This window comes from Panulirus ornatus, chromosome 5, assembly GCF_036320965.1.
Source record: "Panulirus ornatus isolate Po-2019 chromosome 5, ASM3632096v1, whole genome shotgun sequence".
Classification (NCBI taxonomy): Eukaryota; Metazoa; Arthropoda; class Malacostraca; order Decapoda; family Palinuridae; genus Panulirus; species Panulirus ornatus.
Genome location: NC_092228.1, coordinates 28,160,848 through 28,181,274, shown reverse-complemented (window position 1 = coordinate 28,181,274; position 20,427 = coordinate 28,160,848). Strand labels below are relative to the sequence as shown.

The following is a 20,427-nucleotide window of genomic DNA, read 5'->3' as shown; positions in this document are numbered from 1 at the left end:
TTCTATACTGTCATGCTTTTCCTTTTGTTTACTTTTCTTTTTTCAAAGTACTCTTAATGTTCAAAGATGATGGTCCAAATACCTGGCACTATAATCATAAGGTGCTGAGAATCTCTTGAGCCTTGAAGATATGTAGATTGCTGGATGACCTAAGTTATTAGGAGGAACATTTATGCTATGAACCAGTCTGTGACAAAAGCCAAAAAGATTACCATGAGAAATGTGAAGAAATGGGTGAATAAGAGAGAGAGTCTAGCAGGATGAGGTTAGGAGGAGGCACACCTGCATGGGAAATGTCCCCACTTGACCTTGTGTTTCTGGATGAAATTGAATATCTATCTATCTATCTATATTTCTGATGCCTGTTCCCAACTGGAACTCCCTCAAAGGGGTGGCCAGGGCAATAGAGTTTCCATAACTAGCAAACTCCAGTGCCACTTCATAGCCTTAAGTGCCTCACCCTTAACAGGTCACTGGCAGAGGGCAACTCTAATACAATTAAATAACTTTCTTTATATGTAATCCTAATGAATGGGAGGACTTTGGTAACATGATAGGTAAAGAGATAAAATATGTCCAAAGAAAAAAACACCTTCAGTATCCTCCCCACACACATCAGCTGCTTGTTGTCTTTATACTTCTCTGTTATGCAAAACATTATATTTCTAAATACATCTATGATATTCGGCACCAACTTTGTGCCACTGTGAGAAATAACAGGGGAGTATTCAGTATAAAAAAGGAAAAATTTTTCAAGTACCCTCACCACACTCCATCAATTTCCCTCACACTGAATGTTTATGTGAAAACTGTAATAATTCTAAATCAGTTCTCTCTTAATTATCGCCATTTCCTACTACAACAAGGTAGTACCTGAACAGAAAAAGAACTACTTAATTCACTCACATTCACCTCTGGGTGTCATATATAATGTATCAAAACATGAGCTCTCCAATCACAGTCAATCCCTGGTTCAGCACATTGTCACCATATCATCCCCTGTACATCATAGGGATAGAACAACCAGAGGACATAACATCAAATTAAGCAAGACATTTGCTATAAAAGATGCAGTGAATGAATGGAATAAATTGACAACAAAAATGGTAGATGCAGACAGCACACAGAAATCTAGGAAGTTCTATGGTAAAGAATATCCAAGAGATGAAACCTCGTAAGTGTAAAACTCCTTCCCTGTACAGTAAAAAACAAGTAATTACAAATAGATAACGGCAATGCTCCAATTCAATTTACTTCATGAATGCCTCAAATCCTCATTTGCCACCAATGGTGGTAAAACAAGCTTAATAGAGAGAAAGAAATGTCATCACCTAATCTTCCTCTTATCAGGAGTTGACAAAGGTGTGACCGACACCCCTTTCACCTGCTCACTTAGCACTGGACCAAGCCAACACAAAGGTAATAATATAATCTTCAGTGTGCCTTTTATCAGTCTCAAACACTAATCTACCATTTCAAAAGAATTGTTTTTATGAGCACCTCTTCATGGAATTTTCAAACATGCCTGTAGTTTAGGGATTAAAAGAAAACTTGATATATGGTTGAAGACCATCCCAGGTAAACCTAGGACTGACAAGTCAGAAAAGAAAATGGTGGCAAAAAAAAAAAAGAGTAACAGTCATCAAGTAAGTTTGTGGTGAGCATCACACATTAGCCCTGCCTTTCAGCAAAATTTCATTGTAGGTGCTCATCAGTAGGTGCTCCCCATTCCCCCCTACAATTTTGACATGTAGATCCTCTTAGTCCACATTTCTTTGCTCTGTCTCTTAATGTGTCCAAACCATTCAGCACACCCTGGTCATCCTTCTCAATCCAACTGTGCTTAATACCACACCTCTCCCTTACACTGTCATTCCATATATAATAACTGTACCTCAAACCACATATAATTCTCAAGAATTTCATTTCCAAACTTTCCACCCTCTTTCTTTCACACTCAGGGATCAAGGCTCACATTCATACAACACTGTTGGGACTACTATAACTTTAAAGGTGCCATATTTGTGCTAAAAGACAGTATCTTCTTCCACATGCTGCTATATGCACCAACCAAGGACTGTGGCCACTTAGACCATCCTATGACTTATTTCAGCCCCCTGCCACATCCATTTCCAGGTGTCTAAAGTATTCCACTTCCTCCCAATTTAAATTAACACACACCATCCTGCCTCACCTCCCTTTGGTTCACATAAAATTGCATTTTTTCCTTTCACACACTCTCCTCAACTCTAACACTAGTTTCTGGCATTCTTCTCTAAAGTCCACCATCAGAAGCATGTCATCTTAAAAATGCAACTGCTTCACCTCCCCATCACCCTACCATTATGATACAGCAGACCCACCCTTCACTACAACATCTTCACATTTACACCCTTCACCATCCCATCTATGAACAGATTAAACAGCCATGCTGATTTCTCACATCCTTGATGCAGATCCACTTTCACTTAGAACCATTCATTTTCCTTCTTTCCTCCTTGCACACATCCCCTGTCTCTCTATTTATATTTCTGATGCCCGTTACCTGTGGGAACTCTCACAAGGGGGTGGCCACAGTAAAAGAGTCTCCATAACAGGTGAACTCCAGTGACAATTCTTAGCCTTTAGTGTTTCAGCCTTAACAGGCAGCTAGCAGAGGGCAACTCTAGCACAGTGTTTTCAGAGGCTCCTACCTAATGTTCCTACCAATCACTTTTATCTAATGTATCTATCTAATGTTCCAACCTACTTATATTAACTATTTACTATACTTGATTGCCATTTCCCACATCAGCGAGATAGTGCAAGGAAACGGAAAAAGAATGGCCCATCCACTCATATACACACATAAAATATATGCATAAATGCCCATACACGCACACATACATACATATACATATCAACACATGTACATATATATATATATATATTTTTTTTTTCTTTTGCTTTGTCACTGTCTCCCGCGTTTGCGAGGTAGCGCAAGGAAACAGACAAAAGAAATGGCCCAACCCACCCCCATACACATGTATATACATACGTCCACACATGCAAATATATATACCTACACAGCTTTCCATGGTTTACCCCAGACGCTTCACATGCCCTGATTCAATCCACTGACAGTACGTCAACCCCGGTATACCACATCGATCAAATTCATTCTATTCCTTGCCCTCCTTTCACCCTCCTGCATGTTCAGGCCCAACCCACCCCCATACACATGTATATACATATGTCCACACATGCAAATATACATACCTACACAGCTTTCCATGGTTTACCCCAGACGCTTCACATGCCCTGATTCAATCCACTGACAGTACGTCAACCCCGGTATACCACATCGATCAAATTCATTCTATTCCTTGCCTTCCTTTCACCCTCCTGCATGTTCAGGCCCCGATCACACAAAATCTTTTTCACTGCATCTTTCCACCTCCAATTTGGTCTCCCTCTTTTCCTCGTTCCCTCCACCTCTGACACATATATCCTCTTGGTCAATCTTTCCTCACTCATTCTCTCCATGTGCCCAAACCATTTGAAAACACCCTCTTCTGCTCTCTCAACCACGCTCTTTTTATTTCCACACATCTCTCTTACCCTTACATTACTTACTCGATCAAACCACCTCACACCACACATTGTCCTCAAACATCTCATTTCCAGCACATCCATCCTCCTGCACACAACGCTATCCATAGCCCACGCCTCGCAACCATACAACATTGTTGGAACCACTATTCCTTCAAACATACCCATTTTTGCTTTCCGAGATAATGTTCTCAACTTCCACACATTCTTCAAGGCTCCCAGGATTTTCGCCCCCTCCCCCACCCTGTGATCCACTTCCGCTTCCATGGTTCCATCCGCTGCCAGATCCACTCCCAGATATCTAAAACACTTTACTTCCTCCAGTTTTGCTCCATTCAAACTTACCTCCCAATTGACTTGACCCTCAACCCTACTGTACCTAATAACCTTGCTCTTATTCACATTTACTCTTAACTTTCTTCTTTCACACACTTTACCAAACTCAGTCACCAGCTTCTGCAGTTTCTCACATGAATCAGCCACCAGCGCTGTATCATCAGCGAACAACAACTGACTCACTTCCCAAGCTCTCTCATCCCCAACAGAATTCATACTTGCCCCTCTTTCCAAAACTCTTGCATTTACCTCCCTAACATATCCCTGGGGATAGGGGAGAAAGAATACTTCCCACGCATTCCTCACGTATCAAAGAAGGCAACTAATGGGGACGAAAGCGAGGGGCTAGAAACTCTCCCCTCCTTGTATTTTAACTTTCTAAAAGGGGAAACAGAAGGAGTCATGCAGGGAGTGCTCATCCTCCTCGAAGGCTTAAATTGGGTGTCTAAATGTGTGTGTGAATGTAACCATGATGAGAAAAAAGGAGATAGGTAGGATGTTTGAGGAAAGAAACCTGGATGTTTTGGCTCTGAGTGAAACGAAGCTCAAGGGTAAAGGGGAAGAGTGGTTTGGGAATGTCGTGGGGGTAAAGTCAGGGGTTAGTGACAGGACAAGAGCAATGAAAGGAGTAACACTAATCCTGAAACAGGAGTGGTGGGAGTATGTGACAGAGTGTAAGAAAGTAAACTCTAGATTGATATGGGTACAACTGAAAGTGGATGGAAAGAGATGGGTGATTATTGGTGCATATGCACCTGGGCATGAGAAGAAAGATCATGAGGGGCAAGTGTTTTGGGTGCAGCTGAGTGAGTGTGTTAGTAGTTTTGATGCACGAGATGAGCACCTACAATGAAATTTTGCTGAAAGGCAGGGCTAATGTGTGATGCTCAACACAAACTTACTTGAAGACTACTACTCCTTTTTTTTGCCACCATTTTCTTTTCTTACCTGTTATAGCGATGGGTGATTTGAATGCAAAGGTGAGTAATGTGGCAGTTGAGGGAATAATTGGTGTACATGGGGTGTTCAGTGTTGTAAATGGAAATGGTGAAGAGCTTGTAGATTTATGTGCTGAAAAAGGACTGGTGATTGGCAATACCTGATTTAAAAAGAGAGATATACACAAGTACACATATGTAAGTAGGAGAGATGGCCAGAGATCGTTATTGGATTATGTGTTGATTGATAGGTGCACGAAAGAGAGACTTTTGGATGTTAACGTGCTGAGAGGTGCAACTGGAGGGATGTCTGATCATTATCTTGTGGAGGCGAAGGTGAAGATTTGTAAAAGTCTTCAGAAAAGAAGAGAGAATGTTGGGGTGAAGAGAGTGGTGAGAGTAAGTGAGCTTGGGAAGGAGACTTGTGTGAGGAAGTAACAGGAGAGACTGAGTACAGAATGGAAAAAGGTGAGAACAAAGGACATAAGGGGAGTGAGAGAGGAATGGGATGTATTTAGTGAAGCAGTGATGGCTTGAACAAAAGATGCTTGTGGCATGAGAAGTGTGGGAGGTGGGCAGATTAGAAAGGGTAGTGAGTGGTGGGATGAAGAAGTAAGATTATTAGTGAATGAGAAGAGAGAGGCATTTGGACGATTTTTGCAGGGGAAAAATGCAATTGAGTGGGAGATGTATAAAAGAAAGAGGCAGAGGGTCAAGAGAAAGGTGCAAGAGGTGAAAAGAAGGGAAATGAGAGTTGGGGTGAGAGAGTATCATTAAATGTTAGAGAGAATAAAAAGATGTTTTGGAAGGAGGTAAATAAAGTGCGTAAGACAAGGGAACAAATGGGAACTTCAGTGAAGTGGGCTAATGGGGAGGTGATAACAAGTAGTAATGATGTGAGGAGATGAAGTGAGTATTTTGAAGGTTTGTTTACTGTATTTGATGATAGAGTGGCAGATATAGGATGTTTTGGTTGAGGTGGTGTGCAAAGTGAGAAGGTTAGGGAAATGATTTAGTAAACAGAGAAGAGGTGATAAAAGCTTTGCAGAAGATGAAAGCCGGCAAGGCAGCAGGTTTGGATGGTATTGCAGTGGAATTTATTATAAAAGGGGGTGATTGTACTGCTGACTGGTTGGTAAGGTTATTTAATGTATGTATGACTCATGGTGAGGTGCCTGAGGACTGGCGGAATGCTTGCATAGTGCCATTGTACAAAGGCAAAAGGGATAAAAGTGAGTGCTCAAATTATAGAGGTATAAGTTTGTTGAGTATTCCTGGGATATTATATGGGAGGGTATTGATTGAGAGGGTGAAGGCATATACAGAGCATCACATTGGGGAAGAGCAGTGTGGTTTCAGAAGTGGTAGAGGATGTGTGGATCAGGTGTTTGCTTTGAAGAATGTATGTGAGAAATACTTAGAAAAGCAAATGGTATGTGGCATTTATGGATCTGGAGAAGGCATATGATAGAGTTGATAGAGATGCTCTGTAGAAGGTACTAAGAATATATGGTATGGGAGGCAAGTTGTTAGAAGCAGTGAAAAGTTTTTATCAAGGATGTAAAGCACGTGTACGTGTAGGAAGAGAGGAAAATGATTGGTTCTCAGTGAATGTTGGTTTGCGGCAGGGGTGTAAGATGTCTCCAAGGTAGTTTAATTTGTTTATGGATGGGGTTGTTAGGGAGGTGAATGCAAGAGTTTTGGAAAGGGGAGCAAGTATGCAGTCTGTTGTGGATGAGAGAGCTTGGGAAGTGAGTCAGTTGTTGTTCGCTGATGATACAGCACTGGTGGCTGATTCAGGTGAGAAACTGCAGAAGTTGGTGACTGAGTCTGGTAAAGTGTGTGAAAGAAGAAAGCTAAGAGTAAATGTGAATAAGAGCAAGGTTATTAGGTACAGTAGGGTTGAGGGATTAGTCAAGTGGGAGGTAAGTTTGAATGGAGAAAAACTGGAGGAATTGAAGTATTTTAGATATCTGGGAGTGGATTTGGCAGCGGATGGAACCATGGAAGAGGAAGTGAATCATAGGGTGGGGAGGGGGCGAAAGTTCTGGGAGCATTGAAAAATGTGTGAAAGTCAAGAACATTATCTTGGAAAGCAAAAATGGGCATGTTTGAAGGAATAGTAGTTCCAACAATATTATATGGTTGCAAGGCGTGGGCTATAGATAGAGTTGTGCGGAGGAGGGCGGATGTGTTGGAAATGAGATGTTTGAGGACAATATGTGGTGTGAGGTGATTTGATCAAGTAAGTAATGAAAGGGTAAGAGAGATGTGTGGTAATAAAAAGAGTGAGGTTGAGAGAGCAGAAGAGATTGTTTTGAAATGGTTAGGTCACATGGAGTGAATGAGTGAGGAAAGATTGACAAAGAGGGTATATGTGTCAGAGGTGGAGGGAATGAGAAGTGGGAGACCAAATTGGAGGTGGAAAGATGGAGTGAAAAAGATTTTGAGTGATCAGTGCCTGAACATGCAGGAGAGTGAAAGGCGTGCAAGGAATAGAGTGAATTGGAACGATGTGGTATACCAGGGTCAACATGCTGTCAATGGATTGAACTAGGGCCTGTGAAGCGTCTGGGGTAAACTATGGAAACTTTTGTGGGGCCTGGATGTGGAAAGGGAGCTGTGGTTTCGGTGCATTATACATGACAGCTTGAGACTGAATGTGAACAAATGTGGCCTTTGTTGTCTTTTCCTAGCGCTACGTTGCGCACATGCGGGGGTTGTCAATTCATGTGTGGCAGGGTGGCAACAGGAATGAATAAGGGCAGACAGTATGAATTATGTACATGTGTATATATGTATATGTCTGTGTGTGTATATATATGTATACGTCGAGATGTATAGGTATGCATATGTGCGTGTGTGGACGTGTATGTGTACACGTGTGTGTGTGTGGGTGGGTTGGGCCATTCTTTCGTCTGTTTCCTTGCGCAAGCTCGCTAACACGGGAGACAGCGACTAAGTATAATAAATAACATATACATAAGCATATACACACACATATACATATATGCACATGTGTATATTCATACTTGCTTGCCTTCATCCATTCCCAACGCCATCCTGTCCCACAGGAGCAGCATCGCTGCACCCCGCTGCAGCGAAGGAGTGCCAGGAAAACATACAAAAAAAGGCCACATTTGTTCATACTCAGTCTCTAGCTACCATGTGTAATGCACCAAAACCACAGCTCCCTTTCCACATCCAGGCCCCACAGACCTTTCCATGGTTTACACTAGACATTTCACATGCCCTGGTTCAGTCCAATGACAGTACGTTGATCCCAGTATACCACATCATTCCACTTTACTCTATTCCTTGCATGCCTCTCTTCCTCCTGTATGTTCACAGGCCCCAATTCCTCAAAATCTTTTTCACTCCAACCTTCCTCCTCTAATTTGGTCTCCTGCTTCTTGTTCCCTCCACCTCTGACACATATATCCTCTTTGTCAATCTTTCCTCAATCATTCTCTCCATATGTCCAAACCACTTCAACACACCCTCCACTGCTCTCTCAACCACACTCTTTTTATTACCACACATCTCTCTTACCCTTTCATTGCTTACTCAATCAAACCACTTCATATCATACATTGTCCTCAAACATTTAATTTCCAACACATCCCTACCCTCCTCCGTACAACCCTATACACAACCCATGCTTCGCAACCATATATTATTGTTGGAACTACTATTCCTTCAAACATACCCAGATATCTAAAACACTTTACTTCCTCCAGTTTTTCTCCATTCAAACTTACCTCCCAATTGACTTGACCCTCAACCCTACTGTACCTAATAACCTTGCTCTTATTCACATTTACTCTTAACTTTCTTCTTTCACACACTTTACCAAACTCAGTCACCAGCTTCTGCAGTTTCTCACATGAATCAGCCACCAGCGCTGTATCATCAGCGAACAACAACTGACTCACTTCCCAAGCTCTCTCATCCCCAACAGAATTCATACTTGCCCCTCTTTCCAAAACTCTTGCATTTACCTCCCTAACATATCCCTGGGGATAGGGGAGAAAGAATACTTCCCACGCATTCCTCACGTATCAAAGAAGGCAACTAATGGGGACGAAAGCGAGGGGCTAGAAACTCTCCCCTCCTTGTATTTTAACTTTCTAAAAGGGGAAACAGAAGGAGTCATGCAGGGAGTGCTCATCCTCCTCGAAGGCTTAAATTGGGTGTCTAAATGTGTGTGTGAATGTAACCATGATGAGAAAAAAGGAGATAGGTAGGATGTTTGAGGAAAGAAACCTGGATGTTTTGGCTCTGAGTGAAACGAAGCTCAAGGGTAAAGGGGAAGAGTGGTTTGGGAATGTCGTGGGGGTAAAGTCAGGGGTTAGTGACAGGACAAGAGCAATGAAAGGAGTAACACTAATCCTGAAACAGGAGTGGTGGGAGTATGTGACAGAGTGTAAGAAAGTAAACTCTAGATTGATATGGGTACAACTGAAAGTGGATGGAAAGAGATGGGTGATTATTGGTGCATATGCACCTGGGCATGAGAAGAAAGATCATGAGGGGCAAGTGTTTTGGGTGCAGCTGAGTGAGTGTGTTAGTAGTTTTGATGCACGAGATGAGCACCTACAATGAAATTTTGCTGAAAGGCAGGGCTAATGTGTGATGCTCAACACAAACTTACTTGAAGACTACTACTCCTTTTTTTTGCCACCATTTTCTTTTCTTACCTGTTATAGCGATGGGTGATTTGAATGCAAAGGTGAGTAATGTGGCAGTTGAGGGAATAATTGGTGTACATGGGGTGTTCAGTGTTGTAAATGGAAATGGTGAAGAGCTTGTAGATTTATGTGCTGAAAAAGGACTGGTGATTGGCAATACCTGATTTAAAAAGAGAGATATACACAAGTACACATATGTAAGTAGGAGAGATGGCCAGAGATCGTTATTGGATTATGTGTTGATTGATAGGTGCACGAAAGAGAGACTTTTGGATGTTAACGTGCTGAGAGGTGCAACTGGAGGGATGTCTGATCATTATCTTGTGGAGGCGAAGGTGAAGATTTGTAAAAGTCTTCAGAAAAGAAGAGAGAATGTTGGGGTGAAGAGAGTGGTGAGAGTAAGTGAGCTTGGGAAGGAGACTTGTGTGAGGAAGTAACAGGAGAGACTGAGTACAGAATGGAAAAAGGTGAGAACAAAGGACATAAGGGGAGTGAGAGAGGAATGGGATGTATTTAGTGAAGCAGTGATGGCTTGAACAAAAGATGCTTGTGGCATGAGAAGTGTGGGAGGTGGGCAGATTAGAAAGGGTAGTGAGTGGTGGGATGAAGAAGTAAGATTATTAGTGAATGAGAAGAGAGAGGCATTTGGACGATTTTTGCAGGGGAAAAATGCAATTGAGTGGGAGATGTATAAAAGAAAGAGGCAGAGGGTCAAGAGAAAGGTGCAAGAGGTGAAAAGAAGGGAAATGAGAGTTGGGGTGAGAGAGTATCATTAAATGTTAGAGAGAATAAAAAGATGTTTTGGAAGGAGGTAAATAAAGTGCGTAAGACAAGGGAACAAATGGGAACTTCAGTGAAGTGGGCTAATGGGGAGGTGATAACAAGTAGTAATGATGTGAGGAGATGAAGTGAGTATTTTGAAGGTTTGTTTACTGTATTTGATGATAGAGTGGCAGATATAGGATGTTTTGGTTGAGGTGGTGTGCAAAGTGAGAAGGTTAGGGAAATGATTTAGTAAACAGAGAAGAGGTGATAAAAGCTTTGCAGAAGATGAAAGCCGGCAAGGCAGCAGGTTTGGATGGTATTGCAGTGGAATTTATTATAAAAGGGGGTGATTGTACTGCTGACTGGTTGGTAAGGTTATTTAATGTATGTATGACTCATGGTGAGGTGCCTGAGGACTGGCGGAATGCTTGCATAGTGCCATTGTACAAAGGCAAAAGGGATAAAAGTGAGTGCTCAAATTATAGAGGTATAAGTTTGTTGAGTATTCCTGGGATATTATATGGGAGGGTATTGATTGAGAGGGTGAAGGCATATACAGAGCATCACATTGGGGAAGAGCAGTGTGGTTTCAGAAGTGGTAGAGGATGTGTGGATCAGGTGTTTGCTTTGAAGAATGTATGTGAGAAATACTTAGAAAAGCAAATGGTATGTGGCATTTATGGATCTGGAGAAGGCATATGATAGAGTTGATAGAGATGCTCTGTAGAAGGTACTAAGAATATATGGTATGGGAGGCAAGTTGTTAGAAGCAGTGAAAAGTTTTTATCAAGGATGTAAAGCACGTGTACGTGTAGGAAGAGAGGAAAATGATTGGTTCTCAGTGAATGTTGGTTTGCGGCAGGGGTGTAAGATGTCTCCAAGGTAGTTTAATTTGTTTATGGATGGGGTTGTTAGGGAGGTGAATGCAAGAGTTTTGGAAAGGGGAGCAAGTATGCAGTCTGTTGTGGATGAGAGAGCTTGGGAAGTGAGTCAGTTGTTGTTCGCTGATGATACAGCACTGGTGGCTGATTCAGGTGAGAAACTGCAGAAGTTGGTGACTGAGTCTGGTAAAGTGTGTGAAAGAAGAAAGCTAAGAGTAAATGTGAATAAGAGCAAGGTTATTAGGTACAGTAGGGTTGAGGGATTAGTCAAGTGGGAGGTAAGTTTGAATGGAGAAAAACTGGAGGAATTGAAGTATTTTAGATATCTGGGAGTGGATTTGGCAGCGGATGGAACCATGGAAGAGGAAGTGAATCATAGGGTGGGGAGGGGGCGAAAGTTCTGGGAGCATTGAAAAATGTGTGAAAGTCAAGAACATTATCTTGGAAAGCAAAAATGGGCATGTTTGAAGGAATAGTAGTTCCAACAATATTATATGGTTGCAAGGCGTGGGCTATAGATAGAGTTGTGCGGAGGAGGGCGGATGTGTTGGAAATGAGATGTTTGAGGACAATATGTGGTGTGAGGTGATTTGATCAAGTAAGTAATGAAAGGGTAAGAGAGATGTGTGGTAATAAAAAGAGTGAGGTTGAGAGAGCAGAAGAGATTGTTTTGAAATGGTTAGGTCACATGGAGTGAATGAGTGAGGAAAGATTGACAAAGAGGGTATATGTGTCAGAGGTGGAGGGAATGAGAAGTGGGAGACCAAATTGGAGGTGGAAAGATGGAGTGAAAAAGATTTTGAGTGATCAGTGCCTGAACATGCAGGAGAGTGAAAGGCGTGCAAGGAATAGAGTGAATTGGAACGATGTGGTATACCAGGGTCAACATGCTGTCAATGGATTGAACTAGGGCCTGTGAAGCGTCTGGGGTAAACTATGGAAACTTTTGTGGGGCCTGGATGTGGAAAGGGAGCTGTGGTTTCGGTGCATTATACATGACAGCTTGAGACTGAATGTGAACAAATGTGGCCTTTGTTGTCTTTTCCTAGCGCTACGTTGCGCACATGCGGGGGTTGTCAATTCATGTGTGGCAGGGTGGCAACAGGAATGAATAAGGGCAGACAGTATGAATTATGTACATGTGTATATATGTATATGTCTGTGTGTGTATATATATGTATACGTCGAGATGTATAGGTATGCATATGTGCGTGTGTGGACGTGTATGTGTACACGTGTGTGTGTGTGGGTGGGTTGGGCCATTCTTTCGTCTGTTTCCTTGCGCAAGCTCGCTAACACGGGAGACAGCGACTAAGTATAATAAATAACATATACATAAGCATATACACACACATATACATATATGCACATGTGTATATTCATACTTGCTTGCCTTCATCCATTCCCAACGCCATCCTGTCCCACAGGAGCAGCATCGCTGCACCCCGCTGCAGCGAAGGAGTGCCAGGAAAACATACAAAAAAGGCCACATTTGTTCATACTCAGTCTCTAGCTACCATGTGTAATGCACCAAAACCACAGCTCCCTTTCCACATCCAGGCCCCACAGACCTTTCCATGGTTTACACTAGACATTTCACATGCCCTGGTTCAGTCCAATGACAGTACGTTGATCCCAGTATACCACATCATTCCACTTTACTCTATTCCTTGCATGCCTCTCTTCCTCCTGTATGTTCACAGGCCCCAATTCCTCAAAATCTTTTTCACTCCAACCTTCCTCCTCTAATTTGGTCTCCTGCTTCTTGTTCCCTCCACCTCTGACACATATATCCTCTTTGTCAATCTTTCCTCAATCATTCTCTCCATATGTCCAAACCACTTCAACACACCCTCCACTGCTCTCTCAACCACACTCTTTTTATTACCACACATCTCTCTTACCCTTTCATTGCTTACTCAATCAAACCACTTCATATCATACATTGTCCTCAAACATTTAATTTCCAACACATCCCTACCCTCCTCCGTACAACCCTATACACAACCCATGCTTCGCAACCATATATTATTGTTGGAACTACTATTCCTTCAAACATACCCATACAGGTAGTACTGGTAATATACCTCCTTGGTTGGTGGCTAACTAACAACTAAGGCCTACTTATGCTCCAGGCAAAAACTCCTCTGCATTTACTACCTAAAATCACCTTACACATTGGTAACCTCTTCCAATGTAGCTTCAAGGTGACCCATGAATACTTTTTCCAAATCCTTAAAGTACAAAAGTTCTTCAAAGCATGCATCTCTTCCTCACATCCTACAACTCTTCTGAAGCCACATTCCTTCTGCATATACTACCACCCTTTTAATTACCAACTCCCAATAAACCTCAATAGGTATGCTTACAAGACATACCCCTGAAGTTCAAACATTCCTTTTCTTCCCCTTGCCTTCATATAAGGGCACTATGCACTTTTGGCACCTTCTCTTGGGCCATATAAATGTTAAACACCCTAAATAACCAAACCATCCCTTTCTAGAGAAACTTAACTACAATCCCATCCACTTCAGAATCTTCACCTCACTCCATCTACTGCAAAGTTTTCAAGGCTCCCTCTCTTCTATACCATACCATTCACCATGATTCGCTCATGCCACAAGCCTCTTCATTCAAAGAATTCCTCTTCCATCCTCCTGTCATCTAACACATTCAGCAGGTCTTCAAAATACTCACTCCATCTCTTCCTCACACTTTTTTTGCCTGTTGCTACTTTCCAATCTGCTCTCCTCACTGTTGCGCCCATTAGTTCTCTAGATAATATCCACTTTCTTCCTAATACTTTTCTTATTCTGATCTTCATCGACGCTCATCCCATCTCACCTTGTATTTTTTTCAGCCATGCCCCACAAATAATAACAAAAAGGAAATGCACTTATATACAAAACATACAAAGCGTAAAAAAAGGAGATGGATTTGTCATATCAAAACAAACTATTACTGCCATCATACTATGACAATTAACACTGGGGATGCCTTCAAACCCAGCAATTATAAAACAACAAAGTACTTACATTTTTCCGTGGACTGATTAATATATATAAACGCATTTATGTATATGCATTATCCCTGGGGATAGGGGAGAAAGAATACTTCCCACGTACTCCCTGCATGTCGTAGAAGGCGACTAAAAGGAAGGGAGCAGAAGGCTGGAAATCCTCCACTCTAATCGTTTTTTTTTAATTTTCCAAAAGAAGGAACAGAGAAGGGGGCCAGGTGAGGGTACTCCCTCAAAGGCCCAGTCCTCTGTTCTAGATGCTACCTCGCTAACGCGGGAAATGGCGAATAGTATGAAAAAAAATGTATATACATGTGTATGAGGGTGGGTTGGGCCATTCTTTCATGTTTCCTTGCACTACCTCGCTAATGCAAGAGACAGGAACAAAATATTGTTGTAAATGGAAATGGTGAAGAGCTTGTAGATTTATGTGCTGAAAAACGACTGATGATTGGGAATACCTGGTTTAAAAAGCGAGATATACATAAGTATACTTATGTAAGTAGGAGAGATGGCCAGAGAGCGTTATTGGATTACGTGTTGACAGGCGTGCGAAAGAGAGACTTTTGGATGTTAATGTGCTGAGAGGTGCAACTGGAGGGATGTCTGATCATTATCTTGTGGAGGCTAAGGTGAAGATTTGTATGGGTTTTCAGAAAAGAAGAGTGAATGTTGGGGTGAAGAGGGTGGTGAGAGTAAGTGAGCTTGAGAAGGAGACCTGTGTGAGGAAGTACCAGGAGAGACTGAGTACTGAATGGAAAAAGGTGAGAACAATGGAAGCAAGGGGAGTGGGGGAGGAATGGGATGTATTTAGGGAATCAGTGATGGATTGCGCAAAAGATGCTTGTGGCATGAGAAGAGTGGGAGGTGGGTTGATTAGAAAGGGTAGTGAGTGGTGGGATGAAGAAGTAAGAGTATTAGTGAAAGAGAAGAGAGAGGCATTTGGACGATTTTTGCAGGGAAAAAATGCAATTGAGTGGGAGATGTATAAAAGAAAGAGACAGGAGGTCAAGAGAAAGGTGCAAGAGGTGAAAAAAAGGGCAAATGAGAGTTGGGGTGAGAGAGTATCATTAAATTTTAGGGAGAATAAAAAGATGTTCTGGAAGGAGGTAAATAAAGTGCGTAAGACAAGGGAGCAAATGGGAACTTCAGTGAAGGGCGCAAATGGGGAGGTGATAACAAGTAGTGGTGATGTGAGAAGGAGATGGAGTGAGTATTTTGAAGGTTTGTTGAATGTGTTTGATGATAGAGGTGGCAGATATAGGGTGTTTTGGTCGAGGTGGTGTGCAAAGTGAGAGGGTTAGGGAAAATGATTTGGTAAACAGAGAAGAGGTAGTGAAAGCTTTGCGGAAGATGAAAGCCGGCAAGGCAGCAGGTTTGGATGGTATTGCAGTGGAATTTATTAAAAATGGGGGTGACTGTATTGTTGACTGGTTGGTAAGGTTATTTAATGTATGTATGACTCATGGTGAGGTGCCTGAGGATTGGCGGAATGCATGCATAGTGCCATTGTACAAAGGCAAAGGGGATAAGAGTGAATGCTCAAATTACAGAGGTATAAGTTTGTTGAGTATTCCTGGTAAATTATATGGGAGGGTATTGATTGAGAGGGTGAAGGCATGTACAGAGCATCAGATTGGGGAAGAGCAGTGTGGTTTCAGAAGTGGTAGAGGATGTGTGGATCAGGTGTTTGCTTTGAAGAATGTATGTGAGAAATACTTAGAAAAGCAAATGGATTTGTATGTAGCATTTATGGATCTGGAGAAGGCATATGATAGAGTTGATAGAGATGCTCTGTGGAAGGTATTAAGAATATATGGGGTGGGAGGAAAGTTGTCAGAAGCAGTGAAAAGTTTTTATCGAGGATGTAAGGCATGTGTACGTGTAGGAAGAGAGGAAAGTGATTGGTTCTCAGTGAATGTAGGTTTGCGGCAGGGGTGTGTGATGTCTCCATGGTTGTTTAATTTGTTTATGGATGGGGTTGTTAGGGAGGTGAATGCAAGAGTTTTGGAAAGAGGGGCAAGTATGAAGTCTGTTGTGGATGAGAGAGCTTGGGAAGTGAGTCAGTTGTTGTTCGCTGATGATACAGCACTGGTGGCTGATTCATGTGAGAAACTGCAGAAGCTGGTGACTGAGTTTGGTAAAGTGTGTGGAAGAAGAAAGTTAAGAGTAAATGTGAATAAGAGCAAGGTTATTAGGTACAGTAGGGTTGAGGGTCAAGTCAATTGGGAGGTGAGTTTGAATGGAGAAAAACTGGAGGAAGTGAAGTGTTTTAGATATCTGGGAGTGGATCTGGCAGCGGATGGAACCATGGAAGCGGAAGTGGATCATAGGGTGGGGGAGGGGGCGAAAATTCTGGGGGCCTTGAAGAATGTGTGGAAGTCGAGAACATTATCTCGGAAAGCAAAAATGGGTATGTTTGAAGGAATAGTGGTTCCAACAATGTTGTATGGTTGCGAGGCGTGGGCTATGGATAGAGTTGTGCGCAGGAGGATGGATGTGCTGGAAATGAGATGTTTGAGGACAATGTGTGGTGTGAGGTGGTTTGATCGAGTAAGTAACGTAAGGGTAAGAGAGATGTGTGGAAATAAAAAGAGCGTGGTTGAGAGAGCAGAAGAGGGTGTTTTGAAGTGGTTTGGGCACATGGAGAGGATGAGTGAGGAAAGATTGACCAAGAGGATATATGTGTCGGAGGTGGAGGGAGCAAGGAGAAGAGGGAGACCAAATTGGAGGTGGAAAGATGGAGTGAAAAAGATTTTGTGTGATCGGGGCCTGAACATGCAGAAGGGTGAAAGGAGGGCAAGGAATAGAGTGAATTGGAGCGATGTGGTATACCGGGGTTGACGTGCTGTCAGTGGATTGAATCAAGGCATGTGAAGCGTCTGGGGTAAACCATGGAAGGCTGTGTAGGTATGTATATTTGCGTGTGTGGACGTATGTATATACATGTGTATGGGGGGGTTGGGCCATTTCTTTCGTCTGTTTCCTTGCGCTACCTCGCAAACGCGGGAGAAAGCGACAAAGTATAAAAAAAAAATAAATAAATATATAAATATATATGGTGACTGAGTTTGGTAAAGTGTGTGAAAGAAGAAAGTTAAGAGTAAATGTGAATAAGAGCAAGGTTATTAGGTACAGTAGGGTTGAGGGTCAAGTCAATTGGGAGGTGAGTTTGAATGGAGAAAAACTGGAGGAAGTGAAGTGTTTTAGATATCTGGGAGTGGATCTGGCAGCGGATGGAACCATGGAAGCGGAAGTGGATCATAGGGTGGGGGAGGGGGCAAAAATTCTGGGAGCCTTGAAGAATGTGTGGAAGTCGAGAACATTATCTCGGAAAGCAAAAATGAGTATGTTTGAAGGAATAGTGGTTCCAACAATGTTGTATGGTTGCGAGGCGTGGGCTATGGATAGAGTTGTGCGCAGGAGGATGGATGTGCTGGAAATGAGATGTTTGAGGACAATGTGTGGTGTGAGGTGGTTTGATCGAGTAAGTAATGTAAGGGTAAGAGAGATGTGTGGAAATAAAAAGAGGGTGGTTGAGAGAGCAGAAGAGGGTGTTTTGAAATGGTTTGGGCACATGGAGAGAATGAGTGAGGAAAGATTGACCAAGAGGATATATGTGTTGGAGGTGGAGGGAACGAGGAGAAGTGGGAGACCAAATTGGAGGTGGAAAGATGGAGTGAAAAAGATTTTGTGTGATCGGGGCCTGAACATGCAGGAGGGTGAAAGGAGGGCAAGGAACAGAGTGAATTGGAGCGATGTGGTATACCGGGGTTGACGTGCTGTCAGTGGATTGAATCGGGGCATGTGAAGCGTCTGGGGTAAACCATGGAAAGCTGTGTAGGTATGTATATTTTGCGTGTGTGGACGTATGTATAAACATGTGTATGGGGGTGGGTTGGGCCATTTCTTTCGTCTGTTTCCTTGCGCTACCTCGCAAACGCGGGAGACAGCGACAAAGCAAAAAAAAAAAAAAAAAAAAAATATAAATATAAATACTTACAATTGTTTTGGTAACCCTGAGAAATGAAAAGGATACTAATCAAACATGAAATGGGCAAGAAACTCAGGTCAAGACAGCAACCACGTGCCTGGCCATGCACAAGCAAACTAAAGCACTCAAGGTGGGCACACAAATGAATAGCAGGTTGGAGCATGCCACATCACCTGCATTAACATCATTTGTCAAATCAGGTTACTGAATGGTCATTAAGCTCCTGCCAGTGAACATCTGCCAATTTCATACACTTTATGATGGTCAAAGCAGGTAAAGTCACATGCATTCAATCTATTTCTTGAGGGACTTGAGCTTAATCAGTTTTAACCCTCATGAGCAGAAACTCACTCTGAAGCTGAGAAGGCTCTGTCCACGGGTGGAATGTAAGTCAAGGGATAAGACATTCTGTACTGTCGAAATAAACACTAAACAAGACGAAACAGCAGTGTCCACTTATCTCTATCCTAACATGCCTCCTTTGCATGAACCATTCCATGCATTCCTTCAACGTCTCTCTCCCTCCAATACTCTAAATTCTATTTCTCCTTTTTAAAGGTGGTCATCCTTTCACACCAGCCCCCTTAATCATACTAACCCCTTTAATCATACCATAAAGCACTCTCCTTCTAAACTCCCCACTGCATTCTTTTCAAGTGCACAAACCACCTTAAAGTATTACATGTCGCCCACTCTACCATTGCACAATTCATTCATGTTGCAATCCCTGCCATACCACATCTCTCATACACCCCCTCATTTCTTTCTTTATTCCACATAATCATACCACATGTTCCTCTCAAACAGCTCATTTCCACAGCCTGGACTTTTTACCTATGTGACTCATTCCATGTCCATGTTTTGGTTGCATAGGTCAGGGTTAGGAGGACCATGCAGTCCCTTAATCCTTCCTTTACTTCCATACATACTCCTCTCCCCTTCGTTATTCTACTATGGGTCTTATAACATCTACCCAGCACTGCTCTCTCCCTTATCTCTCCTTCAGTATCACCAAACATACCGAAGATAGCTCCTAAAAGCTTAAATTCTCTCACCCCTACCAGTGTTTCTCTATCTATTTATCTCTCTACCTATCTATATCTCTGATGCCTATTCCCTTTGGGAACTCCCGTCAAGGGGTGGCCATGGTGTACGAGTCTCCACTTATCCCTGTCCTAACATGCCTCCCTTGCATACACCATTCCACACATTCTTCCTCTGTTTCTCTTCCTTCAGTATTCCTCCAACCTATTTGCCCATGTCACAGGTGGTCTTCCACTTACACTAACCCCTTTAATTGTACTGCTATACACTCTCCTTGTAAACTCCCAGTCTTGCAGTCTTTCCTAATGACAAAACCACCTCAAAGTACTACGTTTCATCCATTATACCACTCCACAATTCATTTCCTCTGCATTCCTTGCCATACCACATTTCTCATACACCCTTTCTTTTCTTTCTTCATTCCATCTAGTCACACCACATGCTCTTCTCAAACAGCTCACTTCCATAGCCTGGATTTTTGGCCTCTATGCCTCATTCTACACCCATGTTTCTAATCCATAGGCACAAAGAAGGCAACTAAAGGGGGCAGGAGAGGGGGGGCTGGAACCCCAATCTCCTTGTATTTACTCAATAAACTTATAGCTCTGTAACTTGAGCACTCACCTTTATCTCCTTTGCCTTTATACAATGGGAGGACTATGCTGTCCCGTAATCCTCTCTTCATTTCCACCTCTACCCTTCATTATTCTATTAAGGGACCCAATGACTATTCTCCCCTGTACTGCTCTTTCCCTCATCTCTCTTTTCATATCACCATGCTTTCCTAAGACAGCTCCCACATACTTAAATTCCCTCATTTCTTCAGGTCTTTTTCCCCCCATATCCACAGCACAATTTAGTACACTTTCTTCTTTCACTCTATATGGTTTTACAAAATATATACCTTCACTCTGTTTCCTTTCAAACACATACCTTTAATTCTATTTGCATTTACCTGCAACCTCCTCCACTCACAAACATCATAAAACACACTTAAAACCTTCTGCAACTCCTCTTCATCCTCTGCAACCAAAACATTATCATCTGCAAACAGCCTTGCCACTATCCATCATATCTCACTGCCACACTCAATCTCTGGACCCCCTTTCTCTAGTTTTGCTTTCATCTCTCTTAACACTCCATCCATATATATTATCCCTGGGGATAG

The 20,427-nt window shown here is 42.4% G+C and overlaps 1 protein-coding gene across 2 annotated transcripts in view; it reads right to left on the bottom strand.

The window, feature by feature from the left end:
• The window catches only part of LOC139748641 (midasin), a 355,039-nt gene that overhangs the window by 146,949 nt on the left and 187,663 nt on the right, over positions 1-20,427 (bottom strand). The gene's annotated exons all lie outside the window — the stretch shown is intronic.